This window comes from Protopterus annectens, chromosome 13.part0 (genome assembly GCF_019279795.1).
Source record: "Protopterus annectens isolate FY-2018-M chromosome 13.part0, PAN1.0, whole genome shotgun sequence".
Taxonomy (NCBI): domain Eukaryota; kingdom Metazoa; phylum Chordata; order Ceratodontiformes; family Protopteridae; genus Protopterus; species Protopterus annectens.
This window is the reverse complement of record NC_056747.1, coordinates 28,684,320-28,693,428: the sequence shown is the minus strand read 5'-3', so window position 1 is coordinate 28,693,428 and position 9,109 is coordinate 28,684,320. Positions and strand designations below refer to the sequence as shown.

The following is a 9,109-nucleotide window of genomic DNA, read 5'->3' as shown; positions in this document are numbered from 1 at the left end:
TTTTAATTATTGATACTTTGTTAATGCTGAGGATAGGTATTGTGATCAGTATTTAATTAGCAGTGTTACTGCACTTGTTTTAATTATTGATAATTTACTAATGCTGAGGATAGGTATTGTGATCAGTATTTAATTAGCAGTGTTACTGCACTTCTTTTAACTATTGATACTTTGTTAATGCTGAGGATAGCTAATGTGATCAGTATTTTAATTAGCAGTGTTACTGCACTTGTTTTAATTATTGATAATTGTATCTTCTTCACTTGTATTTTTTTTCATTGTCTTTTTTTGCAATCAGATTTGGAAACAGCCACATCTTTACAGGTAAATCATTTTGTATCTTATGACTTGTGCTCAGACAGGCATGACTTTTATTTGACTGTTATGAGATCATGAATAACCCAGCAAAAGTCTGTTTATATGCATGTTACACTTGTCCATGACACTGTCTCCAGAATGTCTTTCATGGCTTACCTCTCAGACACAAAAATGGCCACTAATGCTGTCAGTAAAAGTCATTTTATATATGTATGTCCTACTTGTGCATAACACTGTCTCCAGGATGTCTTTTGTGGCTTACCTCTCTAATACAAAAGTGGCCACTAATGCCGTCAGTAAAGGTCTGTTTTTCGGACGAGGAGTTAGTAAAGAAAACCTGGACAAATTTACAGAATATGACTAATCTGTTGCGTAAATGTTTAAGGATGGTGAAGCCTAGAGTGGTATAATTTAGATGATATGATTAATGGTTTTACCATTGGTTTTCTATTTGATTAGATCTGTAGCAATTAGCTCATAGGATAAATTATGTGTGTGGCAGATTTGTCTGAAAAGTGAAAGGAGAAATAATGAAGGAAGAAGTGGGAACAGGAATGGTGGATGGGGTTTATATTATATGTTAGAAGGTATGATTCAGCTGTAAACATTTTCTGAAAAATGAGTGCTGTGGAAGTCAAATGCTTGAGATAGGTAGTACAGAAGGATAAGAAGGGGGTGAGCTGATGGTGTGGATTAGAAATATGAACAGCGACATTATGTGAAAAACAATAGGTGGGGAAATGAAGTTATGAGAGCTATAAAAATATTGGCGGTGTGGTAGAAGGGACTTCAGGGTTCAGTGGTGGCCTAGCAAAAGTAACGATTGGGAAGAAAAAGATATTGGAGTGGTTAGAGATTTAGAGATACTGGAGTGGTTAGGGATTTAGATGGAGAACTAAGGAGGCACAATTAATAAGGTGAGATGAGCAGAGGGGGAAAGTGGGAGGTAATAAGACTAAATGTGAATCATGGATAGGAGAATGTGATTTAGGGTATGGTGAAGTAGACTTGGTTTTGAAGGATTTGGGGATGTGCCAGTGCTGAATTGGTTTGTAAGGAATTGGGAGAAAACATTAGCAAATATGCTTTGTTGGCTGAAGTGTCCTGCAGGGATCATTACTTGGATGAGGGAGTTGGTTATAATACAGAAATTGAACCTGCTAAAACCACTGTATGATGTGCTATAAAGATTAATGCACTACTGGTATAGGATACCTCACAAATAAAAGAACCAGGCAGAGTGTTGAAAATTTGGGAAAGAAGGGCTGACAGTCAGTATATGTGGTGCTTTTGCAGTACAGTGAAGAGTTTTTGGAGGGGGCATATCTGGTTTGAATAGACACCTGTAGGAAAGAAGTAGAGGACTTATGATTATATATTTTGTTTGGTGTCCCACTGCAGCAGGAGGGAGATACTAGTATAGTGTGAATTTGGTAGTGAAAATGGTAACAGTGCAAGGGTGGAAGTGAATGTGGGATAGAACATATGTAGAAGGTGGTTATAAACAGATGGATGAGGACATTAGGGGATGGAAACAGCTATATGTAGGTTAAGAGATTAGAGGAGAGGTGGAGAGTTAAAATGGTGGGGAGGGAAAAGACAAATGAGTGAAGTAGAGGAATCAGTAGACATTATGGTTGTACAATCCCATTCAGGAGGATTGGGGTACGATACCCAGACAGTTCCAGTGGCAGTCTCATTGCACCTACTACTATTGGAACTGTCTGCATATATTTCTTGAAACATTGTTCTCATTTCTACCTGCAAATCTTGATAATTTATGACTTTTCACTCTGTATGTGAGACACTGTAATCGTTCAGTGTAGCAATTTCAGTGATCAATGTTACTTTTGCCTTTTTTACATGGACTACCATATTTGGTTTTCTTGCATCTATTTTTTAATTGTTGGTAATGGGTGATTCCATGTGATATACACTTAATTCTTTTTAATGCTTTGTGGTTCCTGTTTCCAATGCTTTTCAGCTAATATTGCACTGTTTGCACAATCTCAAGTGCAACAATCTTTCCACATTGTTATGACTTTTTGTGTACAGGCCATATGCCATGAGTGCATCACAACCCAAAAAACAGTAAACAAGTACTCCAAAATGCAGGAACTGCAGAGCAAGGTACTACATGAACTTGTTCTCTTTCAGGAACATCAAAGCAAACCAGTGTACTTTCTGTACAGTTTGTTTACATTACCGTCGGCACAACTGCATTTAAAATACAAATGAATTGTGACTTCATTTCCTCCTGATAAGCAGGAAACCAAGATTTTAAAGTGGCAGCACATAAAAGACAGTCATAATATATGTCAGTATTTGAATAGTTACATAAAGGGACCCTAATGATTCATATAACAAATAATTGCAGTCTCTCATACTGCATGATAATACTATCCAATTTCTAAACAGATTTTAATTGCAATGAATAAATAAATAACAGTCCTATATGACATAAAAAGCCCTACTGTGGCATAAAATGGATTTCTAAGATGAATCCATAGAATAAATACCTGTATATAAAACCTTTGGTTTCCTGCTTAGCAACAGGAAATTAAGTCACTATTCATTTGCATTTTAAATGCAGTCATGCTGACAATACACTGTTTCTGATGAAGTCTCTTGTAAAGTTAATTTGAGACGAAGGGGTAGTGTGGGAACAACAGCATCAGGCGACCAGATGCAATGACATTCTGTAGCCAGCACTGAAGTTGTATTTAGATACTAGTGAGAGATGTAACAGATCACACTCAGCACTCTGTTTTGGAACTCACAAGACCACTCACCCACTTCATCTTGCCTTGCTTTAGTAAGTAACTTAACTATGAAACAGTAATTCTTCAGTCAGTTAAGAAAATATAGCAAGATTGGCTAAAAGTATTGTATTTCTGTATCTGTCTGAGTCTTTTCATCTGTGTTATTTTTTGTATTTCCTGTGAACTGAAATTCTGATGTTTATTGTAAAGAGATACTCAGTATTCTCATGTATTTTTATTATTATTATTATTACATATTTCTAAACCTTTCATTGTGGCTGGTCTTTTAGAAAACATTTTAACCCTTGAGAGTACTTAAATTTATTTAGTGGCACTGTAGCATCACGCTCCTGAAAAGCATGTTGATTGGTTAACACTACAATTTGTATAAGTATTAACTTTACAAAGAGTAATTGGGTACCCTGATAAGAGCCTTAAAGTAGCTGGCTGGTGACAGTGAATCTAGCTTACAGTCTGGGTGGAAATGACATAGCAAGTAAGTCTGTGCCAGCCTTTCCCAGGTATATGTGGGTGGGTGTGTGTGAAAATCAAATCTCAAAGTGTTTGTGTCAGCTACTTGGAACAGGGACACAGAGCACTGATTTCTGCAGCGAGAAAAGTGGAGTCTTATTTGGTGCCTGGAAAGGAAGTCCAGGCCAGGAATGGAGTGTGCTCCCTGTGTGCTCTGAAGAAAAATTGTGCTTGGTGCAGAGAGCTGCATCTGAAATACTGTGTGTATCTATTTTTGTTCTGAGTGAACGTTTGTCATGCTTTGATTGTAGAATAATTTGCCACTCTGTTGGCGTATATTTCAGTATATAGTTTGCACATTGCTGGAAGGAAAGTTATTGGATTATAGTTCTGAGAATGGCTTACAGGTTCACTCTTAAGGAGAAGCATCATTTCCCCTGTTATTAACCAGGTTGGTATCGGTATAGGATGCATAAATAAGCAGTTCTAACTCAAGGCTAAATCTTCACGTAAAAATGTTAATACGTTTAGCCAGAAGTTAGGGACTGCATTTCAGCCTGGTGTTTTCCATTTAGGAGCTTTTCTTAATTTTGTTTCATTTTCTCCAGGCATGACATCACCCAATTTCATGTCCTGTACATTTGAACTTTTTACAGTTTTCTTTTACCTCTATTCATTCACCATCTTTATTATGTTCCATAAATATTTCTCCAAAATGCAGCTGCTTCTTTTTTTGATGGTGTTTCTATTCCTTTTGCTTTGTTTCCCAATTCTTTTTCTTTCAGCTGTTCCCATTAAGGGTCACCACAGTGGATCATCTGTTTCCATTTCTTCCTGTCCTCTGCATCTTGCTCTGTCACAACAACCACCTGCATGTCCTCTCTCACCACATCCATAAACCTTATCTTAGGCCTTCCTCTTTTCCTCTTACCTGGCAGCTTCATCCTTAGCATCTTTTTCCCAATATACTCTGCATCCCTCCTCAGCACATGTCCAAACCAACACAATCTTGCCTCTCTGGCTTTGTTTCCAAACTGTCCAACCTGGGCTGACCCTCTAATATACTGATTTCTAATCCTGTCCATCCTTGTCACACCCAGTGTAAATCTTAACATCTTTAACTCTGCCACATTCAGCTCTGACTCCTGTCTTTCTCAGTGCCACTGCCTCCAACCCATATAACATAGCCGGTCTCACTACCCTCTTGTAGACCTTCCCTTTCACTCTTACTGGTACTCGTCTGTCACAAATCACTCCTGACATTCTTCTCCACCCACTCCACCCTGCCTGTATTCTCTTCTTCACCTCTCTTCCACTCTCGCCATTACTCTGAACTGCTGATCCCAAGTATTTAAACTAATCCACCTTTGCCAACTCTACTCCCTGCATCCTCACCATTCCTCTATCCTCCCTCTAATTCACACACATATATTCTGTCTTAGTCCTGCTGACCTTCATTCCTCTCCTCTCTGGAGCATATCTTCACCTATCCAGGGTCTCCTCAACCTGTTCCCTACCCTCAATACATATCACAATGTCATCTACAAACATCATAGTCCATGGGGACTCCTGTCTGATCTCGTCTGTTAACCTGTCCATCACCACTGCAAATAAGAAAGGGCTCAGAGCTGATCCTTGATGTAATCCCACCTCGCCCTTAAATGCATCTGTCACTCCCACCGTAGACCTCACCGCTATCACACTACCCTCGTACATATCCCGTACCACTCTTACATGCTTCTCTACCACTCCCAACTTCTCATACAATACCATTGTTTCCCAAGTCTCTATGAATATATTAATCAGATCAGGTATTGGTAGTAGAATTGGTAGACTTAAACTCATCCTAGGCCAAAATAATAATAAAAAATATATAATTTAAAATATTATACAGAATTACCAAGTAATCAAAAGTAATCCAAGCAGGGTAGACGGTCTGTTTCCAATCAAAAATCCTTTATTAAGTACACAGACAAGTAATCCAAGTAAAACAAAAATAACAGAATAATAATTTCCTCACAAGCTTTCTAAGTATATATATATATATATATATATATTTTTTTTTTTTATCAGGTAAGGGAGTGGTCTATTCTGCTGTAAGACACAGTGTATTTTTATACATGTTAAATTCACATCCCTTCCCCATTAGTTTGGCATTCAAGCTGGTCCTGCCATACTTAGTAGCTGTCATAATAATATAACCCTTATGTACTTTAAATAAAATTAATAATGATGTGGTACCTCTTATTTAAACAGATTATTAAGTGAGTGATTTTTGGTGGCCACTGTGGTGCAGCGGTTAGCATTACTGCCTCACAGCAAGAGGTCCTCCGGTTCGATTCTCAGCTGGGGTGCCTTCTGTGCAGAGTCTGCATGTCTTCCCTGTGGTCGTGTGGGTTTTCTCTGGGTGCTCCGGTTTCCTCCTACATCCCAAAGACATGCTGTAGGTGGATTGGATACTCTAAATTGATACTAGGTGTGAGTGCGTGCATGTGCATTCCATGGAAGGTTGGGCGCTGGGCTGGCAACTCAACACCATAAAACTCCACTGCCAATCATGAGCAGACAGGTGATCTGCTGTGGCAACCCCTAACTGGAAAAAAGCTGAAAGAACAAGAAGATTAAGTGAGTGATTTTATCCAAGACAATATACCACATGGCTGGAAATATATAAAAATATAAACCTCAGACAATTTGGCAATCTAAAAATATATATAACTATAGAGATATACATTTTGTATGCAAAAAATTAATTGTACAAATCATATTCTATTTTCCATAACTTTTTGTTAAAGATTGCTTTCATCCTTCTAGACTTCTTCAGGTCTGTGTACAAGAACCCTAAAAACTATCTACAAAAATATTATTGTATAATTAGTATTATTATTGCACATCATTCGGTGGTGGTGCTGCAGTAGCGTTGTCACCTCACAGTAAGACGCTGTCCGGTTCAATTCTCAGCTAGACCGTCTTCTGCATGGAGACATGCATGAATGGGTGTACCTTCGTTGAAGGTTGTGCATCAGGGCTGGCAACTCGGCATGTAAAAATCAACTGCCAGTCATTAGTGGACCGGAGTTCCGCTGTGGTGACCCCTAACCGGGAAAATCCGAAAGACATATTACACATCATTTCAAATAAAGTGGAAGAAAGAATAAGAAAAAGAAAAAATGTATGATGATGGAAACAAAATATACATTTCAATTAAAACTGATTTAACATGGTATTTAAAACCAACTGGAAGAATAAAATAAAATAAAATTAATCATGTAAACAATGTGGCAATTTTCTAAGTTCCAGTGCACTTTTAATTGAACAGTAGTAGTTTAGTCCAGGCTTCCTAAAAGAGTTCAGCTTTAATGGCCACATGAGTTAATGTTTCTCCAGCATATTCAGGATGTCTCCTTCAAGATCACCCATGTCTATGCGATCCAGGATCTGGAACTTAAAACTTGTGTGTCTTTTATAAAGAGCAAGGTGTTTGGCTGGTGCATTATTTTTACATCCAGAGCAAATTTCTGCCAGATGACATGAAATCCTATGCTTACGTTTATTTATAGTCTTATCCACATAAAATGCATTACATTCATTGCACTGTGCCCTGTAAATTACTTTTGTAGTATTAGTCATCCCCTGCACTGCTGTTAATGATTTTCTTTAAATAAGGGCAATAAAAACTGTCACCTTGCTGTATAAATATGCAAAATGTACAATTAGTTTCACATCTTTAGTGCTTTTCTCATATGGTCTAGGTTTAAATTCAACAAAACTTCTAAATGTTCCTGGCCTTCCTATAAACAAATGATGGGGCTTCACCTAAGATGTTAATCAGAAAAGGGTTTCCTGTGACAATGTCCCAGTTTTCTTCAATAACATTTTTTATACTGTGATAATCCAAAGTGTATGTCAGGATGCAGCTATTTTTGCATTTGTTATTTTCTGTAAGAGTTTCTTAACATTCTTCTACTGGGGAGGGTGACTGAAGGTGTTTCAGTCCTTTTCAGTTCTATAATGGGTTCCAGGATGTTTTTTAACATCTGACTTTCATAGCCTCTCACCAGAAAATCATTCTCTAAGTTGTTTAGGTTTCTCAAAAATGGTTCCATCTCTGTGGTAATTCTAGCTAATCTATAGCCCTGGGAATTCATCACATTATACTTGGTTTTTGCAAGATGCAGACTTTTACTGTGGAGTAATAAGTTAACCCTCATTCATTTTCTGAATAGATCAGTGGTGATTCTGTTATTGTTGGTGTCCTTGGAAATCTGCATATCTAAGAAAGTGGTTGAAGTTATAGCTATAGGAAGAAGTAAACTTCAGGAAGGGGGTTGCTTGATTGAGGTAAGTGATAAAATCTCCAAGCTGCAAGGTGTCACGTTCCCACTTTATAAAGATTCATCAATATAACATAAATAGCATGTGATATGCTGCATGTAGTCTGTGTTGTTTAACACAAAGTCCTCCTCCCATTTGCCCAGGGCTATGTTAGCTATGCTGGAGCCATGGCAGCCCCCATTGCTATACCAGTTTTTTCCTTGTAGTGTTTGCCACTGAAAGTAAAGTCCACTACAAGATTAATGAGCTTGCTTAACTTTCACAGTTGTGCCTGAGTACTTTGATTATGTCTCTTAACTCATTCACTCCAGTACAACTGTTTTGTGTGTGTACCTTTAACTCCTGGTGGGTGTGGCCTGACCCTTTAAAAATGAAGTTATCACCTTACAATTCTAACAAATACTCATTGACAGAGGTCAAATGTCAATACAGTTGTGTTTGCCATCATGTATGCTTCAAGATGCAATATTCTGATACCTTGTATGTAGCATGGTTTTGGAATTATTAATGCAAGTGTGAACAAGTAATATTTGATGCCTAGAGTAGTAGGAGGTACCTGCAGATGCACCTGGAGGCATCACTCCGATAAATGATTCCATAGCTCCTGTTATACAGTAATTGTAAGGGAGCACTGTGTACAAGGATTCCAATCAATAGTTAATAAAAATACTGTCAGCTTCCACTGTAATGTTTCTTATTTTCCTCAAAAAATCTATTGAGTCTCCTGTGTATGACTTATTCTTTTCTGCTAAAGGTTTCAGCAAGTAGTCATGGTAAATTGCTGTGGCTTCAGTAAGGGAACCATCACTTGCTACCACCGGTCTAAAAGGTGGGTCTTCTCTATTCTTGTGTGACTTTGGTATTCCAAAAAGTAAAGTAAACGTGGGCATGGGCTCCATAAATAATTATAAAGATTTTCAGTAATACGTTTTTCTTCCCATAATGTGGTGAGATTAGTGTTCCATAAATCATATGCTTTTTTTATGTCATCCATGGTAAATAACTCAAAATCTGTTATCCTCCAGCATGTTCTCTGTCTTTTGGTTGTAGCTAGTGGTATCAGTCACAAGTATACCTCCTCCCTTGTCTGCCTTCATTACATGCCTGGATTTATCATTGCCTAGCTCAATCAATGCTTTTCTTTCTCCTCGTGTTAAGTTATAAAGGTTTTTCTTAGGAGGTTTTTTATCCATCTCACATTTCACTTCGAAAGCAGCTAGTGT

At 37.8% G+C, this 9,109-nt stretch overlaps 1 long non-coding RNA gene across 1 annotated transcript in view; it reads left to right on the top strand.

Annotated features, from left to right (window-relative positions):
* The first annotated feature begins 297 nt into the window (after positions 1 to 297).
* The window catches only part of LOC122788310, a 128,818-nt gene continuing 120,006 nt past the window's right edge, over positions 298 to 9,109 (top strand). The window contains exon 1 of the long non-coding RNA XR_006362630.1: positions 298 to 324. This is a non-coding gene — a long non-coding RNA (uncharacterized LOC122788310). The remainder of the gene's footprint in view (positions 325 to 9,109) is intronic.